A 10838-nucleotide genomic window follows, 5' to 3' on the forward strand; every position below is an offset into this window, starting at 1 on the left:
AAAAAAAAAAAAAAAAACTTGGACAAACCGACAAGAAAATTTGACAAAAGATGTGAGTAGGCAATTCATGGAAAAACCAGCAGAAAGCAGAAATAGAAAACAAATATATATAAAGTTGTACGTAACAATTCAAGACTAAACTATAATATCTAAGGATTCACATCTGTGTATAAAAACTGTAAAGAAATCCAAGGAAGTGGTTACCATACGAATCAGGGCAGTGGTTATTCTGAGAGGGAAGGAAGGGACTATGGCTGGGATGGGCTATATGGAGGGGCTTTAGGGAGGGCTGGCAAAATTCTATCTCTTCACCTGGGTGGTGATTACAGAGTGTTTGCTGTATGATAATTCACTAAGCTATAATTGTTTAGTATCTGTTTTATTCTGAAATATAAAGTTTACAAAATATAATAATTTATCCATCACATCCATCAAATAAGAAAAAAATTAACTCTGAAAATATCATTTATATTGGTGAAAATATGAACCAACATGAATTCCCACACACTCCTGCTGAAAAGTAGAAACAAATATAACCACTTTGAACACAGAAGGCAGTATCTAGTAAAGTTAAAAATGTACGTACTGGGTTACCCAGAAGTACCCCTTCTACAACCATGTCCTAAAGAGACATATACAAGGATGCTTACAACAACATTGTTTGTAAACACAAAATCAGAAACAGCCATCAATAAAGGAAGAGCAAAACTGTAGTACAGTCAATCACACAATAGAATACCATACAACAGAGCTACATTTATTGAGATGCATCAATTTCACAATGTTAAGTGAAAAAAATTGCAAGAGAATACATGCAAAATTATACCATTTATATAAAGCTCAAAAACATACACATTAATAGATACAGGACCAGGACAATGGTGAGGCAAGTGGGGTACCTGGGGTGCAAAATTTAAGGAAGCATCACTCTTGGGGCCATGCAAGCCCAAGAGTGAGGGTGCTCTTATATTGGGGTCCCAGATGCCTCCTATTCTCACCCTAGCCCTGGCCCTAAAGATATTGCTTATGAACTCATACATATATAGCAACAGTATAAAGATGTACATGAGAATGATAATCACCAAATTCAGAAAAGTGAACACCTCTAGAGATGGAAGCAGAATCACATGACTGCAGAGGGATACCAACTCTCTAGCGGTTTTATTTCTTAGGCTGGGTTCTAGGTACAATGTTTTAATATTATTCTTTATGCTTTTTATGTCCTATTTCATTATAGAATTTTAGGTCATTTACTTTGAGTATATTCTCTGGTAAATCTTTTCCTGAGTGGGTTGGGGGGGAGGGTGGGAAGCAGTTCTCCACAAATTTATTACTGAAACTGAGTATACCAAATACCATAAGTTCTATACTTTTTATCCAAATATACATGAACTCTCACAAACTCTATAATTTGGTATAATAGTCATCATATCAAATCTTCAGCAATGTCTTCTATCAGTATCCCAACAATATCTGCTAACAAAGGATGCATTTTAGTTTGACACCAAACTAAAATTATTAATTTGTCTATATATTACGTCAGCCACTTTTACCAAATAGAAAGAATAAAAGTTTATGGCTTTTTGTCCTTCACCTAAAGGGAAAAACCTCAAAAGTAACTTCTAAAAGTTTATCATTAGCTTAATAAAATTGTTAGGTACTAGATTAATTGGAAAATGACTTTAACCATCACTAAAAAAGGTCAATAAGTTTGTCTTCATATTCTGAATCTTACTTTTTAAATATCTCAATTGATACCATAAGCCCATAATATCATTAGCAAATAACTTAAAACATAATATACTCAACTGTGTATATAAATTCATATTTCAAATATTAATAATTCTAAGTGATTTTTTAATTACTGATTCATCATCAATCTGATTAAATCATTGTTTTTAGATTTTATGTTTGACTGACATCAAGCTCATACTATAAACAGAAGTATCCACTCTGTTTTTCTTGCTGTTCATGTGTGTCTGCATTAATACTTCAGTCTTCAGTTGACTCTGAAAGTTCAACCTGCAGTTTCCTTGCAAGGATCTTTTTAAGCCATTTACCTATTTAGTAACATTCACTGCATTCACATTTCTTGTGTAAGTTCACCATCTCCCTGCAAAGCCCTTGTCAGTTTTTCTCTGGATGTCCATTTAAATAATTAAGAGTCAGTGAAGGCTGAGATTGTCACTAATAAGTATTAAATACTTAGCTATTACTATCCAAACTTTATTGAAAGAGAACTAACTTCCTTGCTTATTTCAGGAAAATTCTCAAATATCTTTCCTCTAACACTTCTTCTTTTCTTCTCTTTCAGATAAAAAAAAAATGCCAAGGAAGTAAATGTTTGTAAAACCTTAGAGATTTGCTTTTTACAAATCAAGAGGGTTCTCTAAGTTCCAGTAAAAATAATTCAATAACTGTACTCCACTACAACAAAGAGCTCTGAGTAGCTAAATATAACCTCGGTAACCATTCAATGGTAACCATTAAATAAATCATGTAAAGCATTTAGCACAATCCTTGGCATCAAATATGTGCCTAATAAATGTTAGCTATTATTACTGATATTATTATGTACTATTTGATTATAGTACACTATCATAGAGCACTATCTGAATATAGTGAAGTTGTGTTACAAGGATGTTTAGTCCAAATCTGATTATTACAGCATTTCAGTCCTAAGTTATATATTACATTGTTAATACATTAAAATTCAAGATCAAAATGTGTTTTCTTTAAAGGTTGTGTTTTTGTTGTTAAAAATAAATTAATAAGTAAATAACATACAATATATCTGTTTCTCTCAGTTACCTACAACTCAGAAAGATCTGTCCTACTCTTAACATATTAAAGAGAAAAAAAGATGATAATTTCAACAAATGCAAAAAAAAAAGCCCTCAATAAAATTCAATATCCAACAAAATACTAACCAAGAACAGAAGAAAACTGCCTTAAATTTCCTGAAGACATCCTCCCAAAACCATCTGTAAGCATCATATCTAATAGGGAAACACTGGAAACATTCCCACTCAGGAAAAAGATTAAAATGCCCATTATCATCACCACTTTCTTGTACTGGAGGGCCTATGCAATGCAATAACAGAGAAAAAAATTAGTTGAATAAAGGAGAAGGAAGCCTGGTCAATTAAGTCTTCTAGTCAAAGAAGCCCAGTAAGCACACACTTTGATACATCTTCTCTGCTCCAAATACAGAGTAATCATTAAAATATCCTTTAAAATAATTTTTAAAAACCCATAAAAGATAGAAGTCTCAAAAACAAATGGATAAACCTCCATTTGGTTCAGAAACAGAAGAGATACACAAAGTTGGAGCACGACTGAAGCTACAGACTTGCTTGGATTCTGAGTCCAGACCAGGTGTGTACCTCCTGCTGGGCAATAATGACACAGAACAAAGGAGAATGGAGAAACCGGAGACAGCTGAGCCAGACTCCCTGCAGAAGGCCAGGGATGATGCTGGAGCTGAAGGGAGCTGAAAAACACTGCTGCCAATCTCTGCCTAGAACTTCAGTTTATATAATGCTCTGGGCTTAGAAAAGTGGAATGATACAAACACAGCCTCAAGACCAGGAACTGAATCAAGACACACACTCTGTGAGAGCACCTAAAATAAAACAGCCCAATTGCCTCAAAGGGCAGGACCCCTGACCCACCATTATTGTATCTGATTCCAGACTGGAGTCCAGTAGGTCAGGTGAAGCACCTGAAATACCACCACACAGAGAAGGGTGAACATAGAGATAAGAAAACAAAATCAAAAGCACACACACTCAAAATGAGTCTGTAATTCAAAACTTCAAAACACACAAAGAGATATAATGCTAAGAAAGGCAGCCAACAAAAGAAACAATTGAATATGAATTAATTCCAGAAAAGTCTGATGATGGTTTATTTTTTAAGTATATTTAGGGTGCTTAGACATAAATTTTAAAAACCGTTGGAAATGCAAAATGGTACAGTCACTTTGGAAGACAGTTTAGCAGTTTCCTACAAAGCTAAACATGTTTTTACCATATGATCCAGCAATTGCTCTCCCAGATACTTTCCCAAGAGAGCGAAAAACTTATATCCACACAAAAACCTGCACATGGATGTTTATAGCAGTTTTATTTATAATTGTCAAAACTTGGAAGCAATGAAGATGTCTTTCAGTAGGTGAATGAAGAAACAAACTGTGGTACTTCCATGCAATGGAATATTATTCAACACTAAAAAGAAATGAGCTATCAAGCCACAAAAATATATGAAGGAAACTTAAATGCATATTGCTAAGTAAAAGAAGCCAGTCTGAGAAGGCTACATACTGTATGATTCCAATTATGTAACATTCTGGAAAAGGCAAAACTATAGACAGTGAAATCATCAGTGCTTGCCATGCTTGGGGTGAGGGAGAGAAGAATGAATAGGTGGAACACAGAGGATTTTTAGGGCAGTGAAATTACTCTGTATGATACTGTAATGACATTACATGTAATGGCATTAATGATACATGACCTTATGCATTTGCCAAAACCCACAGAACTGTAACAGAACTGTACAATACAAAGAGTGAACCCTAATATAAATTATGGACTTTAGTTTATAATAATGTATCAATATTGGTTCATCAATTGTAACAAATGTACCACACTAATTCAAGATGTTAATAATAGGGGAACCTGCATGGAAAAGAGAGAGTATATGGGAACTCTTTATACTATCCAGCCATTTTGGTCAAAGTTGTATTAATCTACTTTTATTGAGTTATGTATATTGTTTTAAAAAATATATCATTGACAATTCCACTTCTGGGTATATACACAAAAGAATTGAAAGCAGAGGCTTAAAGAAATATATGAACCAATGTTCATAGCAGCATTATTCACAATATCCAAAATGTAGAAACAATCTAAATGTCCCTAAATGAATGACTGAATAAACAAAATATAGTACATACATACAATGTAATAGTATTTGGACTTAAAAAGGAAATTTTGACACTTACTACACTATGGATGAAACTTGAAGACATTGTGCTAAGTGAAATAAGCCAAACACGAAAGGAAAAATATTGTATGCTTCCACTTATATGAAGTACCCAGAGTAATCAAAGTCATAGAAACAGAAAGCAGAATGGTGGTTGCCAGGTGCTGAGGGTAGAGGAGAATGGGGAATTAGTGCTTAGCAGGTACGAAGTTTCAATTGGGGAAGAGGAAGGTTCTGGAGATGGACAGTGGTGATGGATGCACAAAAATATTAATGTACTTAATGCCACTGACCTATACATTTAAAAATGGTTAAAATGATAAATTTTATGTTACGTACATTTTACAATAAAAAATTATGAAAAAAGTGCTAAAATACTGGTTATCCAAACAGCAAAAAAAAATCACTTCATTATACCATGCACAGAAATAAATTCCACATAAAAAGCAAAACTTTTAGAAGAAAATACAGAAATGTATAATTCATATCCCGAAGTAGAGAACATTTTCTTAAACCAGACACACACACCACAAAAGACAAGCCATGTAAGGGAAATTTTTCATAAATATGACATTAAAACTTAAAATTTATATACGACCAAAGACACTGGTAACAAAGAGAAAGGAAAAGCCTCAGACTTGCAGGATGCATGTGTAACACATATGTCCATCAAAGAACTACTATACAAAATAACTCACTCAACTGTTCCTCAGTGAGTAAACGGATACACAAATGGTGATTTAAGTATACAACTGAATAGCTCAGCAGTTAAAAATAAATGGACCAGATCCACGAGTAGCAACATGGTTAAAGCTCCATCAATTATAACTTAAAATATACACCTCTGACCCAGCAATTTTGTTTTTCATTCACTGTAGCAATGGCCATTTATGAGGAGAAGATTAAATAAATTACTATATAGTCCAATACATACTACATAAGAGATTATACAGTAGCTAAGAAGACTCAGGTAGATCCTTATGTTCCAAAATGGAAAGATCTCGAAAACATTTGTTGGGGAAAAAAGTTGCAGAACAATATGTACAGTATGAAGTCATTAATGTGGGGGGGAGGTCTGCTTTTTTCCTGTATTACCTATATAAATATGACAACGCATAGAGAAAGGTCTGGAAGGATCACAGCAAACTGATAACCAGTTCTGTGGGGAAAGGAGTCTGTCAAGGGGGCTTTTACTCTGTCTGTACTGTTTGAGTATTTTATAAGCAAGTGTGCATTCTGAGCCACTTGCAGAGTTGCAGCACATAGCCACTCCAGGAGCTGCAACGCACAGGGACTCTAACGTGAATGGCACCCCCTAAAGCTGGGCAGTATACAGCCTGCACAACTGGAGCCGCGGCTCTAATGCTTGTGTAATTAGAAATAAATAAAAGGAGGGGGAAATAGGAGATTAACTGCAAATCAGCATAAGGGAACTTTCTGAAGTGATGGAAAGTTCCGTATCTTGACTATAACAGTGGTCTGTTACAAAGTATACAGTAATCCCCCCTTATCCACGGTTTTCCTTTCATGGTTTGGTTACCCAGAGACAACCATGACCCCTAAAATATTAAATGGAAAATTTCAGAAATAAACAATTCTTAAGTTTTAAATTATGCACCCACCATTCTTAATAGTGTTATGGAATCTTACATAGTCCCACTCCATCCCACCTGGCATGTGAATCATCCCTTTGTCCATCGCATCCACACTATATAAGCTATTCATTTAGCAGCCATCTAGGTTATCAGATCTACTGTGGTATCACAGTGCCTGTGTTCAAGTAACCCTTATTTTACTTATTAATAAACCCAAAGTGCAAGAGTAGTGAGGCTGGCAATTGGGGTATGCCAAAGAGAAATTAATCTCTTATTGTGCCTAATATATAAATTAAACTTTATCATAGGCATGAATGTATTAAAAAAACATAGTGTATATTTATATATGGTTTCTTTATTAACAGCAGTTTCAGGCATCCACTGGGGGTCTTTAAACATATCCCTAAGGATGAGAGGGAGACTACTGTATACATTTTTCAAAACTCATCCAGCTGTACACAGGAAATCTGTGAATTTTATCATATGTAAAGTACACAGCAATAAAGTTGATTTTAAAACAAATATAAATATACAAATATCATTGAGAGAGCCTGAAACAAGGTGCCCAAAATTGCAGAACCTAGGTACCCTAAAACAAGAACTAGCAGATACCTGCTGGTTGCACCCTCCAGTCCTAAAACAAAAAAGAAATTAATTTACTTTTCCAAGGCTTTCTATACAATGCCAAATTTAGGTGAATATTACTTTTATTTTTTTGTATGAGGAAACTAAGGCCCTGAGAGATTAATATTAAAGACATAAATGGTAAGTTGAAATTCTATTGCTTCTAAGTCTAATTTTCTAACTATCAGTGGAAATTTTGTCTCTCAGGTATAGTGGACACCCAAAAACTCTGCCAGCATTACCTTGACTGCACAACCCCCTTCAAAGGCAATTCCACTTATGTATACCCTCAGAGAACTCATAAAAGGTCAAGTTTTAATTTGGCAGACAAAGTAACCCAACAGGCACTGCAACCCAGAGAACTGAAACAGCAGCCTGGAGCTCAAGAGTTCAGAAACCCAACCAAGACAGAGGACAGGTAGAAATCCAGACCTTAAAGAAGAGCAGAGACACAAACATTGTCTTACCATAGATCCAAGATCCAAGAAGAAGGACAAAAATGAAAAAGTATTCTCTAGAAAAAAGTACTCTCCTTCCTCCTCAAATGATAGAAAAAGCCAATGAGAGAAGGAACAGAAAGGGATGATCTCAAGCAACAGTCCAAGTAGCAAGCTTGGACTGCTGACAGTCCTGACAGCCAACATGCAAGAAACATGTCAAAGTGATAGCATGGCCACAAGAAATCAGGATTTCACCACCTAAGCCATTGCATTACCATGCCCAGACCTAAGAACCTGGGTTACCTCACACGGCAAAAAAAGAAAGGAGAACTTGAGGAACAGGGCAAGGCCATCAACCATCCCTAACACTAGAGTGATTGATACCAATCCGTGTAAAACGTGGCAAAACCTTGCTTCGTTCATTCATTCATGCAATAGACATTTATGGCTCGACTGTTGTGAGCTAGGCAACATTCTGAGGATTTAACAGTGACTAGTCAAGGAGCTTAATTCTAGTCGGGAAGGAAGGAAACTTCCTTTCTCTTTCCAAGTGTCTTTTTCCCCTCTCCCCCTTTAAATGTTACACAGAAGAGCCTTCAAAACTCTCCCAAATTTCTCCCACAAGCTTCTTTGACCTTTCCTACTTTATCCCCGAAACCAGGCAATTTATGGCTCCAATTTCCCAATACTGACAAAAGACAAAAGGGACCTAAAGTGAATAGGGCACAGGGCAGAAAATAGAACGCTCGCTTGTATTTTACACGCATACCTCGACAGTCAAATTGTCAGCACCTCAATAGCAGATTGTGTTTGCGTTTCATACTATTTCGTGGCCCCAGTGCTGACTACGGTTCTCTGCCCGTGGGAGCTAATCGATACACGTTTGCTAAGAATGCTGGAAGACCTTCCTAATCCCAAGGCCTGGCACAGGAATTTAACAGCAAGCATTCGTTAGCTGCATCCTCCCTCCTGTCAGCACACTTTCCTTTCACGGGTGACCTCGGTGGACAAGTTCGTTATTGGCCGTCTCAGAAAACAGTGTTTTGGGGTGATCTGAAATAAATTCCCTTCCCTCTGCCAGGGCCTGCCTGCCTCACCTGCCCTCTGCCAGGACCTGCCTCGTTCGCCCCTTCAGCACCTAATGCAGCGCCTCCTCCCAGCGAGCGGGCTCCTGCAGCATCAGCTCGGCGCCCGCAACCCAGCTCCGCGTCCTGAGCCCACGGCGCGCTCGGGACCCCGGCGACCCCACTCCCCCTCAGCCCGGGCTCGCGGCATCCCCTCAGCTCCCCGACCGGGGCCGAGCGCGGCGCCGTTCCTCGCCTCAGCCCCGCGCGGTGCAGCGGCCCCGGCCCCCTGCGCGCCGGCCCCGCCTCCCCCGACCCCGCAGGCTCCCGCGGTCCCGGCGCAGCGCGGGCTCCCTCCCCGCTCCTCGAAGACTTGAGGCTGCAGCCCGGTCCCCTCTCCCGCAGCCCCCCGCGGCCGCCGCGGATCCCCACCTTGCTCACTTCCCGCCGGAGCTGGGGGCGTCGGTAAGGTCTCCGGCGGCCGCAGTCTCCTCCGCCCGCTCCGGCCCGGCCCCCTTGCTGAGGCGGCGGCGGCACCCACTCAGGCCCGGAGCCGCCCCCGCGGCGAACGTTCCCGGCTCCCGGCTCGCGCCGCTTCCCCGCCCGGCACGCGCAGCGAGCCCGCCCCCGGCGCGAGGGCGCGAGGGCGGAGGGCGGAGGGCGGACGCGCGGACGCGCGCCGCCAGCGAGGGCGCGCGGCCGGGGGCGGGGCTTCCGCCGCGCCGAGAAGGGGGCGGGGACGCGGGCCGAGTCCCCCTGAGCCCCTCCCTGCGGACGCGCGGGAGCCGCCCTCGCCACCCCCTGGCCCGCGGGGTTCCGGGCGGGCAGGAAACTCGCCCCTTCAGGGCTTGTCACCGCGGCCGGCGGCGGGGCGCGTCTCAACTCCACAGGTACCTGCCGGCCAGCTGGATGCTCCCCGACGTGACTACGAGGTAAAAAATGCAAAGAACCACCCCCGTGAATCATTCATCCGCGCCTCGAGCCTAAGAGCCTTCCCTGAGTGACTTTCCAAATGAACTCAACTCCACAAGCTCACTGAACAGTGGCCGTGTGCCTAGCGCCGTGGCAGGAGTCGTGTGGGTGCACAGTCACGGTCACGGCCCTGGGCTCGAGGAGTGCATAGCTCGGCGGGGAGACAGCCGTGTAAACAACCAGGGCCGGCGACCTGCGCCAAGCCGAGCCACGGTGAGATGCTGCGCGAGGGCACAGGAGCAGCAGATTACTTCCGCTGGGAAGACGCGGAGGGGTTCCTGGAAGAGGTGGCATTTGTGTTCAGCCTTCAAGGAAGAAAAAGAAGTCCTGAGAGAAAAACGGAGAGCAGAAGCCTAGGAAACAGCTGAGGCAAAGGAGCGCGGGGGATGGGGGGCCAGGCTTAGCATCTCAGCACCAGCTTTTTGTTTTTCAATATTATCCACGTTTTATAGAATCCTTTCCAAACTACGTGAAATATAGGAGATGGTGCCAGGTTAGGAACAGCTAAGTCATTTTTTAATGGCCCAAATGGTCATTTTTCTCAACGTTATTTAAGGCTTGAAACAGCAACGCCCATTATGGGCTATTGATAAGTGAGTGGTGAGTGAAGGCTGTAAGCTCCCAAGCTAAGTGACCCCGGGCCAATATGCTTTGAGTCTGATTTTTTCTTGTTTTTTTGGCTTTTTTGGTAAGATCGTGCCACCTCCTACTGCTGTCTGCTTGCCTGCCTGCCTTTAGAACATCTTCCTCCTCCTCTCATCTTCCTATTTTTAAACTGCTATGGTTAAGGAAATGCTGATAACCAAGTTTGTTAAGTGAGAGTAAATAGGTTCCTTAGAAAAAGGCATCATCTTCCACACATGAATTGTGCAAGTATTTTTGCATGTTCGAGGAGATTTTCACTTGTCTCCAGGGTCTTGTCTATGTTCTGAACATGTTAAGATACGCAGAATACCTGCAAGAGACATCTAGTTTATTCATCTACCATTATTGAGCACCCACTATGCAGGAGACATTGAAAGGGTAAAACATTGAGTCTGTCCTTTGGAGAAAAGATGTGTAAATAATGTAAAATAAATATGTAAATATTTCTTAATATGTTTGCCCTACTGATTGAAACCAAGGGAATTTCAATGTGTGGGCTAGACTCCTGTAAG

The 10838-nt window shown here is 40.7% G+C and overlaps 1 protein-coding gene across 3 annotated transcripts in view; it reads right to left on the minus strand.

The window, feature by feature from the left end:
* Nucleotides 1-9396, minus strand: part of DTNB (dystrobrevin, beta) — a 273847-nt gene extending 264451 nt beyond the window's left edge. For all 3 annotated transcript variants that reach the window (XM_012652544.1, XM_012652543.1, XM_012652542.1), the window contains exon 1: nucleotides 9142-9396. The gene's annotated coding sequence lies outside the window, so the exon portion shown is untranslated. The remainder of the gene's footprint in view (nucleotides 1-9141) is intronic.
* Nucleotides 9397-10838: the final 1442 nt, after the last annotated feature.

The sequence above is a fragment of the Propithecus coquereli genome, unplaced genomic scaffold, assembly GCF_000956105.1.
Source record: "Propithecus coquereli isolate 6110/MARCELLA unplaced genomic scaffold, Pcoq_1.0 Scaffold39, whole genome shotgun sequence".
Taxonomy (NCBI): domain Eukaryota; kingdom Metazoa; phylum Chordata; class Mammalia; order Primates; family Indriidae; genus Propithecus; species Propithecus coquereli.